Raw genomic sequence first — 19,495 nt, 5'->3', positions numbered from 1 at the left:
TTGGACCCATTGAGATTGTTTTCTCTTTTTTTTTTTTTTCTTTTTTTTTTTTAGTGGATGTTTTTGTTCGATATTTTCCTTAAGCTTTCAGTTTCATGGCTAACCTTAAGTTCAGTTACTGAAGTAAATTGGCAATCAGCATCTAACCAAACTCCATTTGGTCAGAACTGATTGTCCATTATAGAGTGCAATGATGTTTTTCCACGAGCATTATAAAATTTTTAGTTGTTGATTTTTAGGAATCCTAGTTCCTGTTAGAGGTAAAGACCTTATATTTGATTCCATGTGAGCTGATTTCTGCTATCCAATGTTTTCTTGTATTTTGTTGTTAAGTCTTTGTTTCCTGTTATGTTGCTTCCTGTTTTATTTTGTGAGTCTCTTGTCTCTTATGTTTTGTCCTTGGTAAGTTTAAGGTGTGCTTCATACACCCATGTGTTTCTAATGCATGTATAGTCTTAGATTCTCTTTGTCATTGTGTTGGCTTACTTACATGTGTTTCTGTGGTTTTCGTTTCTGGACTTTGACATGCTAATAAAAGGTCATTTTATGAGTTTTACCTTAAGCCTGTCTCTGACTGCTGTATTTAAGTCCTGTGTCTTCCTCAGCCTTTGATAAATATAAAGTAAAGTAATGAATTTTTCTGTAGGCAAGCCAATTTAGCTACCTAACCCCCCCCCCCCCCCCCCCCAAAAAAGGCATTTGATTAAAAAACAAAACAAAGTTATTTTACACAATGTGAAAGCTCAGAACCCTGAGCACAACAAAGGTTTGTTTTAAAAAAGGTTGGACATCAAAATGTTGTGAAAAAAGACCAACGTACTGCTAGAAAAAGAATAAAATGAGTGGGAGACAAAGAGCATGTCATCTGTCAAGATGCTTATTTACCATTCGTGGTGCCAAGAATTTAAATTATAGGTGATGACAGTCAGCAATTTCATTTTTAATAAAAGATGAGATGAAACCTGAAATATTTTTAAATTAAAAGATTAAAGCCTTCCCTTTAATTTTCAATTTTGTTTTCATTTTTTTCAATTAACGGTAAGTAATTTGTGGTTTTCCTTTTCTTTATGAATGGAATTGACCTTTTAAAAAAATGATGATGATAATAATAATAATTATTATTATTATTACTACAACAGTGCGGGATAATAATTATTTTATCCCCAAGCAAAGCATCACTTATTGTTTGGTGGAGAAACCTTTGATGGGTATGTACATGGTAAGCTTCTTAGTTTTATCTTTATATTAATATAATTGTTGTTGTTGTTTTCATAACTGTAACGGGTTTGAAAAACGAATGGAAATTGTTATGAAATCCTCGAAATATTGGTTTCACTTTCATATGTTGAATAACATTCACCATAAAGTCATATTTACTATTGTTCATAATGAATCTGTAAATAATGTCCTTTTTAATGATGGCTTCAATAGGAGAAGCCAGTCATGTACCTTATAGGTTCTACATACATACATTTGAAAAATAAGTGAGCAGAAGTTTCAGTCTGTTCAAAAAAGTCACTGCGAGGATACGTGCCAATTAAAAATTTCAAGTGCATTTCTTTGGCTTTAGAAGTCATGAGGAAATGTAGTTATTTTGTACATATACCTGTTCAGAGATCTTTGGATCTAATTAAATTACTCTCAGTCTCCCATGATGTTTAATGTGCATTTATCAAAATGCCTTTGATTAAGCATAAAAGAGATTCAGTTTGATGCAAAGTGATTGCTTAATTTGGCCTACGTTATCTACACTGTAGCAGTCCTTGTCACAGTCTTTGCTAGTGTGCTAATTTCCACACAATGCATTTTCAGCAAACAAAAGACAATGCTGTTTCTGAAACAAGTGAAAAACGTAGCTTTTATTCAAATACATTCTCTAACTTTTATCAAAGTAGGATTCTTTAGTTACATTCATGCCGCTGCATAATAATAGTCTTGAAATTTAATATTGTTAACAAGAATATAATTTTACCCTTTCCACATGATCACGTAGCAGCCAAACATATAGAAATAAATATATTTCTTGGCCCTTAGAGGGCACCCACATGTCAGCTAGTCTGCTCAAATGAAACTTCAGTGTATAACTATGACTGGGCAATAGATATCCTTTTTACTGGAGAACTCTATATGCTGAGGTAACCCTTTTGTGTGTGTGTTACGCCTGTCGATGCGTTGTGTTCTGGCATATAAATAAGAGGCAGGAGACAGCACTGGATCTCTGGGCTCTTTACTGTAAGTCGCTGCAACATCTGCAATAAATTGAAATACAGAGCTGTGAGCTGTGTGTGTTGCGCGCCTGCTAGATCACCTCTCCTCTGACCATGCTGAAAGAGCTGTGACCAGGGCACACATGCATGCGCCTACGTCATCACGGCATAGAGGATCGCACTGGCCACAACAGACTCATAGAAAATCCTTAGCATTGTCCAGCAGATATTGAAGAACCTCAGTCGCCTCAAAAAATAGAGACAACTCTGGCCCTTCCTGTAAAATGCTGTGGTGTTTTTAGCCCAGTCCAGTTTATTGTCAATGTGTACTCCAAGGTATTTATAGTCCTCCACAATGTCAACATTGAGCCCCTGGATTGAAACAGAGGTCAAGTGTTTCCTGGTCTTCCTGAAGTCCACAACCAATTTCTTGGTCTTTGCCATGTTAAGCTGCGGATGATTCTTCTCACACCACGTAACAAAGGAGTCGACCACAACCCAGTACGGTTTCATCATCCCTGATGATGCATCCAACCACCGCAGAGCCATCAAAACTTCTGAAGATGCAGGTCTCTGTGCAGTGGCTGAAGTCTATGGCGTAGAGGGCGAAGAGGAAGGGGGAGAGGATGGTCCCTTATGGTGCTCCTGTGTTGCTGATTACCTTGTCAGACACACAATGTGGAAGACGTACATATTGTGGTCTTCCTGTCAGGTAATCAACAATCCAGGACACCAGAGAAGCATCCCCCTGCATCGCTGTTAGCTTATCACCAAGCACTGGAAAAGTAAAAAAAACATGAACCTCACAGTGCTCGCCGGCTGGTCCGGATGGATGTAGACACGATTGAGCAGATAGATGATGGCGTCCTGTGAGACGGGGCTGGTAAGCAAATTGAATGGGATCCTGATGTGGTCTGACAATGGGTGAGAGCTGGTCCAGGATGAGCCTTTCCAGGGTCTTCATGATGTGGGAGGTCAGTGTCACAGGCCTGTAATCCTGGGGGCCACTGGGACGTGGCGTCTTTGGTACAGGGACGAGGCATGATGTCTTCCACAGCACTGGGACCCTCTTCAGACTCAGCATGAACAGTTTATGGAAGACTCCAGAAAGCTGGGGGGCACAGGCCTTGAGGGGACTCACTCCATCTGGTCAAGCAGACTTGCCTGAGTGGAGTTTCCTCATTTGCATCTGAACCTGGTAAGCATTTAACACTACTACACTGACATACATAATTTTCAATTTAATGAAGTTAAAAATTTGTTGTCTTATTGTCAGTTGTTATTGACAGCAAGATTATTAGAAATATATGAAAAAAATGTAACATCTTTACTGCCAGTGAACAATACATATATGTGAATTTGAACATTTTGTCTGTAATTGAATACACCTGGCACACTTTCTACAATAACTGCACTCCTTTCCACTCTTTACTTGAAAGAGCTAAAGTTTTTTTCTTCTTTACGTCTTCTGAGTTAGCCCAGTGAACATCTTTATCTTTAATTAATGCTTTGAAATAGAACCTTTGAATGAGAGAGGAGAGTTGGCAGGCAGATGAGGTTCCTGAGGTCAGGCTAACTGAACCTAGAACACAGGGATATCAAAGGTAAGCAGAAGGCAGTCTGCGTATAATATTACTGTAAATGTTTTGCTGAAAGTGAGTGGAAGAAGCAAAGAATAGAATAGAATAAACCTTTATTATACCACAAATGAGAAATGTGGGTGTTACACAGCTCTAATGGCAATAGGAACAAATACAAAGGCAGGCATTGTTAAACATTAAACAGCTGTGGCAGCCTGGGAACAGGTATGTAGAGACGCCTCAAAGAAGATCTGACAAGCACAGAGAGCTTTAGACACACATTGACAAAAGAAAAAAAAAACAGACTGAAAAATGAAATGGAAAATTAATCCAAGCACCAAGAGACAAATATCATTGAAAAGAATCCTTTTCTTAAAATCTCTATTTACGTCAAGTGGCTTTATTGTCATTCCGACCATGTGCAGTGGTACAGTGCACACTGAAATAAGACAACGTTCCTCCAAGACTATGGCGCTACACATGACATATAACAGACAGTCAACACAGGACTAGATAAGGTACAAGTGTGCAAAAAATGCAAAAGCCTGAGCATTGTGCAAAAAATAACTTGGTGTATGAAGGTATGCATGTGTGTCAGTCCAGCTGCTGAGTGTTCAGGAGTCTGACGGCTTAGGGGAAGAAACTGTCTCGCAGTCTGGCATTGAGGGCCCGAATACTTTTTGCCAGAAGAGTGTGTGTGATGGGTGTGGGGGGTCCTCCACAATGCTGGTGAGTTTGTGGATGCAGCAGGTGCGATAGGTTTCTGTGATGGCGGGAAGTGAGGCTCCAAAGATCTTCTCAGCTGCTCTTACTATCAGTTGTAAGGTATTGTGATCTGATTCTGTGCCGTTACCTTACCAAACAGTGATGCAGCTGCTCGGGACGCTCTCGATAGTCCCTCTGTAGAAGGTCGTGAGAATGGATGGTGGGAGATGGGCTTTTCTCAGCTTCCACAGGAAGTAAAGACCCTGTTGGGCCTTCTTAGTTATGGAGTTAGTGTTGAGGCACCAGGAGAAGTTCTCTGCCAGGAGAACCATGTGGTGGTGATTGTGTCATCCAAAATAGAGGGAAAGTAGTTACATATTTTTATACAATTTGTTGTGTAACTATTTTTTAGAGGTTAGCCTGTCACATGTTTGCTTCTAATAATACAGAAAACATGATTTATACTATCAGGTGTTCCTTCTGTAGTGCAGACACTGAGGTATTGTTTTTTAGCCGATCAGCACCAAAACCCAGTGGGTTCTCTCTCTGGTTAGAGTTCACCTCTCTTAGAACTTGTTGCACAATCATATTTACAGTAAGATAAACTTAATTAATTCACTTCACTTATATTTATATAAGAGTCACAATAGCAGTCACATCAAGGCACTTTATATTATAAGCTAAAGACCCTACAGTAATACAGAGAAAACTTCTGGCAGAACCGCACTCAGTACAGGGTAGCCATCTACTACAGGAGGGGGACAGGTCATAAGATGCCAGATGAGAGTGAAAAGAGATGGATGAAGAAGCACTCACTCATAGGAGGCTTCCAGTATTTTAGCCTAATAGATCTATGTTAAATGAAGTATCCTAATATCCAAGTTCACTGTCAGTAGGATTTTCCTAGATGTGATCAACGAGCTAAATTTTTGTTTTTCTGTGATTCCAAGTTGAGCTACAGGGTCCGGCCTCCACACCATTCACAGGTTTCCTATTGATCATTATCTTCGTTCATAAAACAAAGAGAACCGCAGACAATTCCAACATTAAACTGTGTTTAAGGTGCACTGATGCTGATTGCCTAGATGACCACGGGAACATTGGGAATGATGGTTGCCCAATATCTGAAAAAAATGGCTAAAGGAACGAGAATGTGCAACAAAGATCTCTGGTTTGTGGTGAGACATCATGGACAAAACAATGTATTATTATGTCCTTTCTGCATGAAACCAAAGCTTTTGCAAACCAAATTATAAACACTTAGTCATATGAAATGTACATTCTAGATGCAAACACACTCACAAATAACAAGTTTTATTGTAGATTCTTTTTGCAAACACACTAAGAAAATAGTAAGTATTATATCTCAGATGTGTTAGACTTGTAAGGCAGTTGGTCCAGTATTAACCCTTTTTGGAGCAGCTGATTTTGTATATGTTTGGTTGTCTTAATATCATGTTGTATTCTTTGTGTTCATCCAGGTCCATGTTGGGATAATGTGTCTGACAGTAGCTGCCACAATCACTGCTTTCATTCTTGCTTTCTCGCATGCTAAGCACTGGTCTGGGGTTAGTACATGGATTTGTTGTGTTTTTCATTACAGGCCAATCAAATGACAAAAATAGGTTTACCTGTGTAACACACTATTATTTTCCAGTAAATAATGATTTTTATGATATGCACTTGGCCCGAGTATTGAAGTTCACAATAGTTTTGGTTGTAACCACTAAATACAAATTATTTTTATTTAAAATATGAATGCAAATACCCTTCAGATTATATTTTGCCACCAGTTTTAATACCAGTTTTTAAATGCAACATGTAAGTAAAGTGAAAATTTATTTATGTTGCACCTTTTTAAGAAAAATATCACAAATATGATCAAATGTAATGATAGATACAATGGGGTTATACCTGTGTAACACGCTATTAATTTTCAGTAAATGGTAAAATGGTAAATGGCCTGTATTTGTATAGCGCTTTACTTAGTCCCTAAGGACCTCAAAGCGCTTTACACTACATCCAGTCATCCACCCATTCACACACACATTCACACACACTGGTGATGGCAGCTACATTGTAGCCACAGCTGCCCTGAGGCGCACTAACAGAGGCGCCTCAGGGCAAATAATTTATATGAGTTGTTTTTATGATATGAATTTGATCCTAGTGATGGAGTTCACACAGGCTTTGGCTGTAATCATTAAAACGAGAAAACAAATTTTGTTATTCAATATAAGAATGGGTGGCTGTAGCTCAGGAGGTAGAGCAGGTCACCTACTGATGGGAAGGTTGGAGGTTCGATCCCAGGCTCCTCCAGTCTGCATGCCAAATATCCGTGGGCAAGATACTAACCCAAATTTGCTCTCCGATGCATCCATCGGAGTATGAATGTGTTTGAGTGTAGTTAGAAAGCACTCAGTATAGGAGGTAGTGCTTGTGAGAATGGGAGTGACTGGGTGAATGTGGCGTGTTGTATAGAGCGCTTTGAGTACTCCGGGAGAGTAGAAAAGCACTATATAAGAACCAGTCCAATTACTCTCCTAATTATGTTGTGAGACATTTACATGTTTTTTTTTTTTTTTTTAGTGTATAGTTTTTAAATCCTAAATATAAGTAAAGTAACTGTTAAACATTGTAATATAATACAAGTTAGAGGCAGAGATAATATACTGGATGTTATTATTGAGTGACTCTTATTAATATTAATGGTAATTATTAAATAATTATTAAAAATTGCCAGGAAACATTTTCTTGGGTTTACAGCCAAATGTTGCACCTCTTTAAAATCAAACTATGATTTTAATGTTTTATTTCTCCTAATATTATTTAAACAGGGCAGCATGGTGGCACGGTGGTTAGCACTGTTGCTGCACAGCAAGAAGGTCCTGAGTTCAATTCCACCATTAGGCCAGGGTCTTTCTGTGTGGAGTTTGCATGTTCTCCCCGTGTTTGCGTGGGTTCCCTCCGGGTACTCCGGCTTCCTCCCACCGTCCAAAGACATGCAGCTTGTGGGGATAGGTTAATTGGATAATCCAAATTGCCACTAGGTGTGAATGTGAGTGTGAATGGTTGTCTGTTGCTATGTGTTATGTCAATGGACTAACTTTTTTCATAATTCCATTGCTCCAAAACTAACGAACTTTTAACAACAGTACGATAACACGCCCGTGTGCTGCTCTGAGGCACTTTTTACATCTTCAAGGCTACGGTGTACGAAATATGAGCAAAACTAGATCGGGGAAAGAGCAGGCCGCAAAAGCCTCGGACCATGCTGAGGACAGACCGGAGGCACCACCCCATGACATGAGTGAGATTCTGAGAGCTATTGCTAGCTCTGAAAAGAGGATATTGGACCGTATCAATTCAAGCACGAAAGATTTAAATGATAAAATAGACACAATCAAAGAAGATCTGGAGAAGCAAGAGACCCGTTTGGAAAGTGTTGAGTTTGCTTTGAATACTTATTCAGACCGGACAGTGGAGTTGGAAAACGAGGTTAGCAAGCTGAAATCGGACGTTGCTAAGTTGACCAGCAAGTTGGACGACATCGAGGGGCGACAACGCCGGTGCAATGCACGCATTGTAGGGGTGGAGGAGGGCTTTGAAAACACCGGGAAACCTACGGCAGTTATTGCTACAATGCTGAAAGACATACTGGGCCTCGACTTTACTCCGATGCTCATCGAAGCTTGGGTCAACAGGGAAACTCCCTCAGGGCAATCGTGGTGAAGTTTCACTATTACCAAGTGAAGGAAGAGGTGTTCCGAAGGACCGCCAAGTCGCAGCCGTTGCTGCTGCAGGACATGAAGATAAGCATTTTTCCTGATTTTACAGCATTGGTGGCAAAGAAACGAGCTGCTTTTATGGAGGCTAAACGTTTGCTCCGAGGCTGCGCTGGCGTTAAGTTTGGACTTTTGTTTCCAGCTGTTCTCCGCATCACTTCACCGACGGGACAGGACAATTGTTTCACCGACCCAGCGGCTGCAATAGACTTTATCAAAAAAGACTTACTACGGCCGTGAGAGGTACAGCCGAGTGAGAAAAGATAAGTTGGACTCCACATGTGTGATTGCTTGAACTCAAGGGACATAGTTATACGTCGGTGCTGGGGAGATGTCAAGTAAATAATTGGGCCATAGTCATAAAAGGCCGGTGTTCCAGATCAACTGGCGTTTAGATCAACTGGCGTTGGTCGAACAGATGTGTGGCAGTCTTGCGTTTCAGTAGCTCCTACCGACAAACCAGCAAAAAAACGCCAAATGTGTCATCTGTGACACTTGTGAGGTTGTCTCAAACACACTCCGTCAGTCTTGATGCTGTTGAACAACAAAATGTTTAAAATGTGGCGAGTTTACCTGGTGATATCCTCATGCGCGACGCGATCGCGAAAACAGCAAACAATTAACACCACGCCGATGTTGTTCACAGGACAGCAAGAGTAAACGATCGGGAGACCCTTGTCGTCGTTATCGTTCCACTCGCACGGTTTATTTCACCGAATTCAGCGTTTTTGCTCCACAACTAAAGCGAGCAGTTTACTTTGTGCACTAACATGGAGTCGAGTCAACCAGCGCCACCTCTGGCCAAGTGCCACAGCCTACAGCCAGATCAACCTGTGACACACATCTGCAGCACGTTTGATTTCGTTTCTTGCACAACACATTTGTACCTTTCAATTGTGTCTGTTTGTGATTCATGCAAATAAACCTTTGAAATGAATGAAATGATATCATATATTCCTTATTGGCCTACATTTGTACAAAATTCCAAATTATATACACAAAGTCATAGAAATCACCACTCCAATTGGTCATCATGATTTGGATATTCTCTTTTCCCATAACAATGAAATACACCTTGGACAAATATGACACATCGATATTTCATTAGTGTCGTCACATCACATCCTGTAAGCATCATCTGCCTGTGTCCTTTCCCTGGAAATTAATATTTCCAGCCAATATAGGCAATCCATCAACATGGCTGGAGAGTTGGTAGTTATATATAAAGTCAGTGACTCAGGTGTGTCGCTTGGTTTGTCATCTGTTTGTGAGACTGGAGGAGACGCAATCTTTTGTTTTAAATCTTAGTTAGGAAGATTCCTGTTTTAAAACAAGCACGTATTGTGAGAAATGCAAGAAGTACATCTGCAGAAAGTACATTCTGTCCATCATGTGGACAAAATTGAAAATGTTGAGCATTGAAAAACTGAGAACGTTGGGCAAGTTCAAAAGAAATGTGTTTGTAAGAACGAAAAACCAAATTGTTCCTAAAATAGTTATGGAAAGTCTAACTGTTGTATGTCTGTGTTCTACATGTTTATCTGATGGGAAATAAAGTTGCTATTGTTTCATTGCAGTTTTTGAACAATTCTGAGTGGATTTACACAGTACGGGTCAAAATGACCTGCAACAAAATCAATGTCATTTTTTTGTTCTTCAACATAATACAAGGGTTCATTTCCAAAACTTGCCTATGATCTTCAATTTGTAGCAGATCCACTATCACACAGCAGCTAGAGCAGTTTCAAATGGAGGTCAGTCCACTGCTGCCATCTGTGGCCAAATACCATAGCCCACTACTAGATTAACTTGTGACACATCTTCACCTGCTGCTATGATGACATTGAGTAGAGGCTGAGTGGCTGCACTTACCCCTGGTACATTCAAATCTACCCACAAACATGTTGAAAGATGCAATGGCAGCAATGTGGATTGTCAACACTGAAAACAATCAGTAAGCAAAGACAACAGGGATCACTTTTTACTGTTTATTTAGCACCCACAACATTTGTAGTCGCCTTCTGCACAGGGAAAGTCCACACACACTGTGTGGTACCACTTTCCACAGAAGGTGCATTCAGTCTGCAAGATTGAATGAGATTGTCAGAGTCATTGTCTGACTGTTTATTACTATTCACCTGCGGTACATTCACAGTAACTGCCATCTCCTTACAAATGTTTATTAGATTAACCACACTTATACAGACTGTATATGACAACCAACTCTAAAATGTTTTTTCTCAGAGAAAAGACACAGACAGACAACGCTAACGACATGTGATGTTACAACACTAGTGAAATATTGGTGTCATTTCATTCTTTTCAAAGGTTCATTTGCATGACGCACAAACAGACACAACTGAAAGGTACAAATGTGTTGTGCAAGAAACGAAATCAAACGTGCTGCAGATGTGTGTCACAGGTTGATCTGGCTGTAGGCTGTGGCACTTGGCCAGAGGTGGCGCTGGTTGACTCGAGTCCATGTTAGTGCACACAAAGTAAACTGCTCGCTTTAGTTGTGGAGCAAAAACGCTGAATTCGGTGAAATAAACCGTGCGAGTGGAACGATAACGACGACAAGAGTCTCCCGATCGTTTACTCTTGCTGTCCTGTGAACAACATCGGCGTGGTGTTAATTGTTTGCTGTTTTCGCGATCGCGTCGCGCATGAGGATATCACCAGGTAAACTCGCCACATTTTAAACATTTTGTTGTTCAACAGCATCAAGACTGACGGAGTGTGTTTGAGACAACCTCACAAGTGTCACAGGTGACACATTTGCCGTTTTTTTTGCAGGTTTGTCGGTAGGAGCTACTGAAACGCAAGACTGCCACACATCTGTTCGACCAACGCCAGTTGATCTAAACGCCAGTTGATCTGGAACACCGGAAGGTAGAATGATTTTGATTTAATTGATTATGAATACTCTGCCTTCCTTCTTCGTTCCGATTTTTGATATGTTCGAGATATTGCTGTTATTCTGGGGCATTTGATTAGAATAAACACGGGGAAAGTGGAAAATATAAGTTTTGGAGTTTTGTTTAGTTATTAAATGTTATATATTTGCCCAGTTGAGGGGCTGTTTGAGGGTTAACAGTACGTTTAGTCACTGTGCTATCCTAGCCTGGAGGGTTGCGATCTCAGGGATAATAGTAGATCAGCATGGGGTTTTGAGGCTCGTTTTATTTATTTTTATTTTTCCCTTTTTTTTTTCCTTCTCCCCCTCTTTCTTTTTTTTTGGGGGGGGGGGGGGGGGGGGGGGGGGGTCCAGAGGTTGGGACATATTTTTTTCTGCACCTGCATTTTGGTACCTGAATGGCAAGCTCGCAAAGTCATCTGCCTCTTCGTTTTATAAGCTGGAATGTTAAAGGTATAAATAATCCGGTTAAACGCACAAGAGTTTTTACTCATTTAAAATCATTGAGATCCGATGTTGTATATCTGCAGGAAACACACCTCCGATCAAGTGAACAAATTAAACTAAAAAAACCATGGATAAGCCAAATATTTAGCTCAAAATTTGAGGATAGATCACGGGGTGTGGCTATTCTAATTAGGAAGGGGATTCCATTTATTCCACTATCAACTGTGGCGGATACCAGAAGGAGATATATTATTATACAGGGCAGGTTGTATGGGAAACAAGTAATTCTTGCTAATGTATATGGACCAAACTGGGACGACCCAAATTTTTATTGTACCTTTTTAAAACACCTGCCAGATTTAACAGAGTCCCATTTGATACTGGGTGGTGACTTTAACTGCGTACTTAATCCTCAACTCGACAGATCAAACCCAAAACCTGATAGCAAAATTTCAAAAGCGGGTAATGTTCTAAAATCCTTTATGCAATCTTATGCTTTTTTTGACCCCTGGAGGGACAAAAATCCTGCATCTAAACAATTCTCATTTTTCTCACCAGTGCACCGGTCATACTCACGGATCGATTTTTTTGTTGTAGATAATAGAATTCTTCCCAAGGTTTTAGATTGCCAATACAACTCTATTGTTATCTCAGACCACAGTCCAGTACAATTAGATGTAAATTTTTATGAACGCTGTTGAAAGATTTTTAATTTTGTGATTATGCTTAGTTGTAGCTTCATTTAAAGGAAGAAGAGCTTGTGAATTGAAACTACCACAGGAAAAGGGAGTGAAAACAGATGTGCAGAGGAATGCTGTGACATACATAGTACCTCCTTTGTTAACAGGCAAGCTAACGGTCTCTCGCTCCCCTTATATGGGAATCTATACATACAAAGTTATCTCCTGTTTCAGTTGACAAGCGAACAGTCTCTCCTTTTATGGAAATGTTTTTGCCACTCCTACTTCCCTGAAAGCTCGTTTAAGTATAAATAAAGAGAGTTCTGAAAGCCCTGGGCGGTTTTTCCTCTCTCTCAAATCTGTCCTGCACACGTTGCTGCAGGATGGATCGGGGGATGAGGGGGGGATCGTCCATGTGTTCACATGAAAAAGATATCTTGAGTCTGAGTTCCTTTGCCTTCTACAATTTCTCTTCACAAACGCTTAAGTCAAAAACCGGCCTGGCGACTTGATCCTTTACTCCTAACTAAAGACTCATTTAAAAAAAATGGTCTCTGAGCAAATACAGTTTTTCTTAGAGACAAATCAAACCCAAGGGATGAAAATGACTGTTGTATGGGAGGCATTAAAGGCCTATCTTAGAGGCCAGATAATTTCATATGTATCATTTCAAAAAAGAAATACTTATAACAAATGAACAACCTAGCCAACAGTATAAAAGAGATTGACTGCTTATATGCAGAAAATCCAACTGTGATGGCATGCCACACATGGTAAGCTCCACACCTCATCACCCGTTGATTCACTTTAGTTTAATTTACAGTCACTACTTTAAAATATTCTATTTATTGTTCAATATCGTTTCTTTATTAAATGTATTCATTTTTCCATCACACCTTCCAATGTTTATATGGCGTGCACACATATTAACCTTGCAAGGTCAAAGTTCTGTTTTATGTTATATTAATACATCTTTCTTTGTTTGAGTTACCTGGGGGTTGGTGTCTCCTCCTGTCTGGCAAAAGGTGTGGCAAAGGGCTGGGAGACCTGAAGTACTGCTGACAGCCTAATTGGATTGCACCACATGCTTCATTGCCTGGGGGGTGTTTCATGTTTGTTTAAATGTTTTGTATTAGTTGGTTATATGGCAGCCATCTTGTTTTCCCCCGTGTGTGTCATTTGGTTTAGCTAAACCAGTATTTAAGTCCCCCTGTGTGTCATTTCAGCAGGTCAGTTTACCATATGTTTGTTTGAGGTTTTGGTAATAATTCTCTTGAGTTTAGTCTATTGAGTTGACCGCTTTTATTGGGCTGCCTGTTTAAGTTTTGGCTTTGTGAAATATATTTTCATATTTTTGGGTCAATAAAACACCCTTTTTGAATTAAAACCACCTGTGTCCTTTATGCTTTACTGCTTGGTCCCTGACAATTGGTGGCAGCAATATGAGATCATCCAGTATTGGACACAGATCTTTATTTCTTTTTCTTTTTTTCTTTCTTCTGTTTTTCCCCATGCGGAAGAAGAATGCATCGTGGTGGCAAGAATGAAAAGAAAAAGGGATCTGCTCAGCAAACCTGCGAAGAGGAGGAAAATGGAGCCTCAGGAGTCACTGAAGTTGTGGAGAGAGTTGAAAAGGAGCCTACTTTGTCTGATCTAGTCAATATGCTACATGCTCACATGGAACAACAGGACATCCGGGATGCAAAACAGAGTGAGTTAAATGCACGACAAGAACAGCGATTTAAAGCCTTTCAACATCAGTTTAGACTTTTGCAGTCAGGAATCCAAGTCAGAACATCACCATCAGATTCTGCAGAAGCTCGCTCTGAATCATTAGAGTTTGATATTCATCCTTCTTCCTCTGTTCAGCAGGCCCAGGCTGAACCAGTTATGACTAATTCCAATCCAGCCATTTCACCAGCATTTCAGTTTCCCCTACAAATAGAGGGCAGATTGGAAAGATTAACTGAAGCTGATGATATTGAACATTTCCTGATCACATTTGAACGTATGGCGACAGCTTATCGACGGCAGAAGTCAGATTGGGTTTTTCATTTGATACCCTTGCTTACTGGTAAAGCTAGAGGTGCCTATGTTCACATGGACATTGATGATTCATTAGACTATGATAAAGTGAAATCAGCTATTCTGTCAAAATATGACATTAACCCTGAAACATATAGGCAAAGATTCAGATCTCTGGACATTCAACCAGATGAAAGCCCTCGTGAGCTATATGCGAGACTGAAGGAGCTTTATGGGAAATGGATCCAGCCAAAGGGTAAAACTATTCATGACATTGGTGAAACTATAATCTTGGAGCAGTTTCTCAGAATGTTATCTCCTGAGCTTCAGGTTTGGATCAGAGAACACAACCCTGGTTCAGCAATGGAAGCGGCTCGGTTAGCTGATGTTTTTGTTGCTGCCAGAAAGAAGGGGCAAGCATGGAGCCATAATGCATGGAAGGTATCGAGGGACACCCGGAAGATACCTCAGCAAAACCATCTGGATTCAGCAAATACAAGCACCAGTAAGAGCTCTCAGTCTACCACTAGACCACCAAAGGCCTCTGGTAAGAAGCTCATTTGTTATCTTTGTGGATTAGAGGGCCATACAAAACCTATGTGCCCAAGAAATTCTGCTAAAATGGTGCAAATGTGTTTTGCTCCTCGTTCTAATGCTGATCCTGAGCAGGAGAGTGACAAATCCATCAAAATGAGCCAGATTGAAGTGAATGGGGTTCTACTCAATGCCCTTCTTGACTCTGGCAGTTCTCGGTCTCTTATTCACTCAGATTTTGCCCCACCTAATATTGTTCGCACCAGTGATACAATTTCAATCTGTTGTGTCCATGGAGATGAGAAAAGATATCCGACAGCTGACATCTACATTAAAGTTCAGGACCAGATGTATCTGCTGAATGTGGGTGTTGTGAACAGTTTGCCTTACTCTGCCGTGTTAGGGCGTGACCTTCCTGTGCTTTTTGATTTGTTGGAGTCTGAGCAGACTGAGGAGTGCAATGTAGCTGTTACCAGAGCTCAGGCTAAGCAAGTCAGTACCCACTCTGAGACCCTGAGTGCCCTGCCTTTTTTTAATGAGGAGTTTGAGACAACTGTGGTGAAGCCACGGAAGACCCGCAGACAAAGAAGGCAGGAGAAATTCAAATTTTCACCTGTGGATACACTAACAGACGCTGAGCCAACACCGTCACCCCTAGGGTTTAATATTCCAACTGAAATTGCTGAACTCCAAAAATCTGATCAATCTTTAATATCTCTTTTCCGGAAGGCCAAAGAAAAGGAACCTGGAGTGGAGCAGGTTAACAGTGAGTACATCTTGCAAAATGACATTCTCTATCGTCAGCAGGGGTCGGTGCTGCAGCTGGTGGTTCCCCAGAAGGTTAGAAACGCCATTCTCACCTTAGGCCATTCTATTCCGTGGGCTGGCCACCTTGGTAAACACAAGACCACAGCTCGCATCAAACATCATTTCTACTGGCCTGGTCTTAGCAAAGATGTGGCTCAGTTTTGTAAAAGTTGCCCACAGTGTCAGATAACATCTGCTAAAATCCCCCATAGAGCTCCACTCCAACCTCTCCCTGTCATCGGCACTCCTTTTGAGCGTCTTGGAATGGATATTGTAGGGCCTGTTGAGAGGAGCAAAGCAGGAAATCGTTACATGCTTGTTGTAACAGATTATGCCACAAAATATCCTGAGGTGTTCCCTTTAAAATCTATAAAGGCCAAGCCCATTGCATTTTGTTTAGTGCAGTTCTTTGCAAGAGTTGGGTTTCCACGAGAAATACTAACTGATCAAGGCACTAACTTCATGTCTACTCTGTTAAAGCAAGTTTATCAGTTGTTGGGCATCCGGAGTCTGAGAACTTCACCATACCACCCTCAAACTGATGGGCTGACAGAACGGTTTAACCAGACATTGAAACAGATGCTCAGGAAGTTTGTCAACGACAGTGGTAACGATTGGGATCAATGGCTGCCATATCTACTCTTTGCTTATAGAGAAGTCCCCCAAGCCTCCACAGGTTTTTCACCTTTTGAGCTGTTGTATGGTTATGAGGTTCGTGGCCCTCTAACTCTGTTAAAGGAGATTTGGGAGGGAGACAAGGTGGAGGGGGGATCCAAGAACCAGAGGTGTGGACTCGAGTCACATGACTTGGACTCGAGTCAGACTCGAGTCATTAATTTTATGACTTTAGACTTGACTTGAAAAAATGTTCTAAGACTTGTGACTTGACTTGGACTTTTACACCAATGACTTGGGACTTGAATTGGACTTGAACCGGTTTACTTGAAAAGACTTGATATTTTACCCCAAATATAAAATTTAACATGCATATTATATAGAGATTGAAAATGTGACGTCATTCACGGGTAGAACCGCAAAGGATTCTGGGAACTCGTGGCAAGCGGTACTAGCGCACGCAGGCTTTCAATTAAAATCAGTTATACAGCGATAAAAAGAAACACAAAAATGTCAAGAAGCCGTTGTATTATTAACTGCAATAGCCGGTCGCATGACAGCCACGGGAAGCCGACGGGTAAAGAGATCGGTTGTTATCGGATTACGTCGTTGAAGAGAAATTGTTCGAGCCATGTTTCCGAAGTAACAAAGAGGCGACTGGATTGCAGCCATTCAAAGATCAAATATAACGTCCTAGAACACTCCAGCTCACAGGTTAGTCTGCTCCAAGCATTCCCACAAAGGTCAGTGTTTTTTAGTAGTTAATACGTCATTTTTCTTAACATAATTGGTGATATAGGTTACAAGCAAGTCTGGCGCTGAACAGAAATTGTCGCGCTATGCTTCTTTGTTTATTGTGCATAAATAGTGAATTATCCTGACACAATATTGTGTTTCGCTTCTGTTATTATGGTAGACTGATAAAAACATATACTTTTATTCACAGGATAAAACAGGTTTTTTGTATCACCAATTGTCCAGTACGATTACAGCATACAATATTATTGTCACTGCTACATTTCTGTAATGCTACCAGAAATTATTTCCACTACTAATTAATTACCGTTGAGCTCAAAGGTCCTATTAATAAACGGTTAAGGAATGTGTATTTATGACGACGATTTGTGAGACTGGTAAACTTACCTTTTTTCATACGATGGTCTTTCGTTCTACACGGTGCATTTCAAGGTCCTGTACCCATCCGTCGGTAAACTGTACCTGGGCTTGTTGCAGTGACCTGAAGTTACTAAACTTCATGAGTGTGTGCACTCACTCCAAGAACCGTATAATTATAAATATGCATATAAATATGCTAAGATGAGATAGCTGACTTCATCCAACTAGCAAATGTTGTCCAGGCTACGTTGGTGATACAGTTTTTTTTAATGTGTATGATATTTTTGTCATGCGATTTTAAAGCTGGTCCTACAACCGCATCCAAGAATAACATGCAGCGTATCTCAGAACTGTCGGTGAAAATTATTCTTGGAGCTAGGTTTAATTGAGCTGCATTTTAAAGAGGTGCAATTTCACAATTTGTGTATATTTTCTAAGTTCACTATTTTGTCATGTGTTGAGAAAAACACAGATTTTAAAATTACATGGTCTAATATTTACATTTAGCATAACTGCAACATTATTTTTTTCATTTTTTTTTTTTTTAAAGACTCGAAAGGACTTGAAATTCAAAGTTTCAGACTTGTGACTTGACTCGGACTTTTACACCAGTGACTTGAGACTCGACTCTGACTTGCCTGACATTACTTGAGACTTGACTTGAGACTTGAGGATAAAGACTTGAGACTTACTTGAGACTTGCAAAACAATGACTTGGTCCCACCTCTGCCAAGAACATTTTGTCTTATGTCATTCAGATGAGAGAACGGTTGGAGAAAATGGGTGAACTTGCTCAATCACATATGGTGGAGGCCCAGCAGCAGAAGTCTTGGTATGATAAATCTGCTCGTCAGCGTGTGTTTGAGCCAGGACAAAAGGTGCTCGTGCTCCTCCCCAGTGACAACAACAAATTGTTGGCAAAGTGGCAGGGGCCATTTGAAGTCATGAGGAAGCTGGGACCCACCACATATGAGGTGTCCACCCCAGGGCAGTTGCGCTCCAGCAAGGTCTTGCATATAAACCTTCTGAAGGAGTGGGTGGAGCGTATTGAACACAAGGCGGATGCAATGCTCATACGGCGAGTGCCTGAAGAAGATGAAGCAGATGAGCAATATCTACCACCTGCTGGCTCTCTAGATTATGATCTCAGCCATCTCCCAGAGGACAAGCAGCAGCAGGTGAGAGAAATGTGTAAATCAGCAGTCTTTCAAGAGAATCCAGGGAGAACTGACATTGTCGAACATGATATTGTGGTACGAGAAGGTGCCTCTGTGAGACGATTAAGTTACAGGATCCCAGAACGTCTGCTGCCTTCATTGAAGAAGGAAATCTATTTGATGCTATCTCTAGGGATCATTGAAAGATCTAAGAGTGAATGGTGCAACCCTGTGGTCTTGGTACCCAAAAAGGATGAGAGTATGAGGTTCTGCATTGATTTCAGGTACCTGAACTCCATATCCATGTTTGACTCCTACCCGACACCAAGAATTGATGATCTACTTGAACGTCTGGGAAAAGCAAGGTACCTGACCACAATAGATCTGTGTAAGGGTTACTGGCAGGTCCCACTCACTCAACGGTCCAGAGAGTTCACAGCATTCAGAACACCATGGGGGCTTTTCCAATTTACAGTCTTGCCATTTGGACTACATGGAGCTCCAGCAACTTTCCAACGGCTGATGGATCAGGTATTACATGACTGCTCTGACTTTGCTGCTGCTTACTTGGATGATATTGTTATCCACAGCAACACCTGGGAGGAGCATGTGGAACACCTGCGAACTGTTCTGGACCACCTGCACTCAGCTGGGTTGACGGTGAATCCGTCAAAGTGTGTTTTCGCCGCTGCTGAGACAGAATACCTGGGCCATGTCATCGGCAAGGGGGTTATCAGGCCACAAGTCAGCAAAATCGAGGCCATGGAATCATCCCCCCTGCCCCAAACAAGGAAGCAGCTGAGATCCTTTTTGGGCATGGCAGGTTTCTACCGTTGTTTCATCCCTCAGTTCTCCAACAGGGCAGCTCTGCTCACAGACCTGACGGGATCACGTTCCCCCAATTACATCCAGTGGACAGA

General features: G+C 40.9%; 1 long non-coding RNA gene across 1 annotated transcript; it reads right to left on the bottom strand.

The window, feature by feature from the left end:
- Positions 1 to 3,883: 3,883 nt before the first annotated feature.
- LOC113032031 (uncharacterized) lies at positions 3,884 to 13,454 on the bottom strand. The gene is made up of 2 exons (XR_003273838.1): positions 13,313 to 13,454; positions 3,884 to 4,808 (listed from the first exon to the last, which is right to left on the bottom strand). It is a non-coding gene; the product is annotated as an uncharacterized LOC113032031 (long non-coding RNA).
- Positions 13,455 to 19,495: the final 6,041 nt, after the last annotated feature.

The sequence above is a fragment of the Astatotilapia calliptera genome, chromosome 11, assembly GCF_900246225.1.
Source record: "Astatotilapia calliptera chromosome 11, fAstCal1.2, whole genome shotgun sequence".
Taxonomy (NCBI): domain Eukaryota; kingdom Metazoa; phylum Chordata; class Actinopteri; order Cichliformes; family Cichlidae; genus Astatotilapia; species Astatotilapia calliptera.
Note: the sequence above shows the minus strand (reverse complement) of the source record. Positions and strands in the feature narration are given on the sequence as shown.